Source organism: Carlito syrichta, unplaced genomic scaffold, assembly GCF_000164805.1.
Source record: "Carlito syrichta isolate Samal-C Ts95f unplaced genomic scaffold, Tarsius_syrichta-2.0.1 Scaffold308825, whole genome shotgun sequence".
Taxonomy (NCBI): domain Eukaryota; kingdom Metazoa; phylum Chordata; class Mammalia; order Primates; family Tarsiidae; genus Carlito; species Carlito syrichta.
This window is the reverse complement of record NW_007252921.1, coordinates 695,050-698,031: the sequence shown is the minus strand read 5'-3', so window position 1 is coordinate 698,031 and position 2,982 is coordinate 695,050.

Below are 2,982 nucleotides of genomic sequence, written 5' to 3'. Positions count from 1 at the left end.
GCCCTTTGGCTGTGATCAGGGGTCGTGACCAGGAGTCTCAAAGCCCTTCTGAGATGCGGAAATAAGGTCCTAAGGTCAGGAGACGCCCCGAAAGAGGAAGCGAGGGCGTCATGGCGAGCCGAGGGATGCGCTAAGGGTACCATCTCTAAGATGACAACACTGCCTCCGTTTGAATAGCGCTTTATACTTTTTAAAAGTGTTTTCTATTCGTTATCTATTTTCACCCTTGGCCTGTCCCTCTAAGATAGGTGGGTAGGGTTTCCTTGGTGACAGGTGAGATGGTTTACCCAAGATCGCACGAGAAGAGGCGGCGCGGCCGCGGCAGGCTCCGCCCCAGCAGTGTCGCCATCACACACACTGCCTACCTCCGCCGTGGAGAGACCGCTCTGGCCTGGCCTTCAGGGTCTCTCTCCTCTCTCTTTCCTCCCCTGGACCTAGCAAAAAACCAAAACCAAATCAGAAGCAACAGGGGGCCAACTCACAAGTTTACAGGGAATGGGGAACAGATTGACTGCAAAGTGCCCCAGGTTGCGCTTCCTGAAGGCTGTGTCTGCGCGGGAGCTTCTGGGAGGTACCCCCTCGCCCTCAGCCTGTACTCCCCACCTCCAGTCCCTCTGTCTGGTGCAGCAGCATCTCTTCACTGCACAATAGTGGCCTGGCCCTCCAGAGGCAGCTGGTGCCTGGGGTCAGACCTCACCCCGATGATTTATTCCTTTCCCCCGGGGAAAAGGGGATGAGGGAGAGGCTTTTGCTGCCAAAGCAGCCGTCGGGAAAGTGAGTCTCTTCCCAGGAGGGCCGGGCAAGTGGGTGCTAGAGTCTGAGCCTCAGTCTCTCCTGCCCTAGGCCTCCCAATTGGTGCTATCTGTTAGTTGACCGTGCTCATGGACATGGACACAGACCCTACTATTCTCCAGCCCCTGCAGGCGCCTCGGGAAGCGCCCAAAGGACTCCCTTTCATGTTGGTGCATCTGCTCCATGACTCGAGGCGCTATGCCCTGAGGGGCCACAGTCTCCGTTTCAGCGTCTTGCATGGCCAGGCACTGGGTGGGGAGGCATGCCCCGGGACCCTTGTTTGTGTCAAAACTGACTTTCCCTGCTCCTGCCATCCATCCTGCTTCTCTCCAAGCCGGGAGCCCCATGGGCAGCCAACCCTGGGAACCACTTTTGTGAGCGCTCCGCTTCCTTCCTCGCCCTCATCTGCGCTGCTCTGCTTTCCTCAGACCCCTTTTTGCTGTGCAAAGGGAATTCTTGAAATTAAATAAAAGATATCCAGATTGCAGACTGCATGTTCACAGAGCTGGAGGTTTCTCCTGCTTGGCTTCCTACAGTAAAACCTCAATGAACTGGAATCCAATTAACGGATTTTTTCCCTTCATTCTGCTGTTTGAAGGAGGCACATCTTAAGAAAACAAGTTGAGATGAGAAGTTAAGCACAGACAAGGTTCAGTAGAGTTTTGTTAGAGCACAAGGGGACCCTCTAGTTCAGTGATTGGTTAGGAGGGGACAGTGTGTGCTACCTTTCAAAAACAAGCAGAAAATTAATATTTTCATACTCTTAGGGAAATTAAGATCAAGGGTGTTTGGACTGTTGGGAGTATGAGGAAGGGGGAGAAATCACTGAGACACGGGTTTAAAATATCTGGACACACAGCTCAGTCTGATCCCCTTATATTACCCTCAAAAAGCTGATTCACTGAGCTAGTGATAACCAAGACTAAGTCTCCATTTTTCCTGGATCCTAGCCTGGTGGATTCCCCCATACCAAGTGCCCCTCAGCTGCACCACAAGTCTCCCCAAACTCCAGCACAGGTCCTGGGAGAGTCCTGTAGTGAGCCCTCTCCCAGAGCTGAACAGAGGTGGTTACACTTAGGATGCTGGCCTTTGCATTTTGTTCACTAAAATACCTCTGTGGTGTTCAGCGCATGTCTAGTCAGGATGGGCATTCTAGAAGGTGCAAGTGATTGGAGTTGGGAGACAGCCCCATATGACGAGGAAATTGACAGCCCAAGGCAGTATAGTTTGCGCGACGACCTAGTTGTGAGGAGTGGGAGCTCATGATGCCATAAGCGTGAGATGAAACTTCATGAAGTAGTTGGGGCTCGAAGGATGAGTAGGGTGGGGCAGAGGGCAAGGAGGGAGGAGGCAATGTGGGATGAGGGTGAAACAGGCGGGACCAGAGTCAGGCTGTGTGAAGAAGTTGTAGGTGATAGGGTTGGATGCTGAGGCACGGCCAGACCACGAAAGGCTTTGAACAACAAGACTGTCCCAGAGTTAGGCTGCCGATTTGCCTGGGATGTGCAGTACTGCAACCCCCTAGAACACCTTAGAAGCAGAGTGCATAACTCTGAAAGGTCGGAGAAGATGAGATGGAAGGCTTGATAAGGCAGGTTTGAGCCGGACACTGCCAAAAATGGAAAAAAACAACAACAACAGGTAAACAAATTGTGATCAGTGATTCAGGCACCATAACTGGCTCTCTGAGATCTGGTCCCTGGGCATTGGCTATTGGTGGTGAGTAAGTGGGGGGAAATAGGAAACTTCACACTAGTTCCAAGATGACCAGCCTGTGCCTATAATTTTACAGTATCGGTCCATCCAACTGTTATGGGTATAAAAGCATACAATAGAGCATCTTATGGGCCCAGAATCCTGTCTTTGTTAGAGCATAGAGGGACAGTTTGGGGGAGGCCATGACTGTCATTCCATCCTCCACTGACTCCTAGAAATCCATTAAGTGGGGGGAGATATCTCTACCAGTACTTCTTGAGAGGAGGGGTTCTGGGTGTCTGTCAGAATCACATACACTTCCCACCCACCCTGGTGAGGATCCTGCATGTATGTCTCCTTCCATAAGAATCACTCTGCTAGTGAGACACTGGCACTGTGTCCCAAAGGTTGAGAACTTCTGCTCAAGCTTCTTTATATATATAAATATATAAATAAATATATATATATATATAGAGAGAGAGAGAGAGAGAGAGA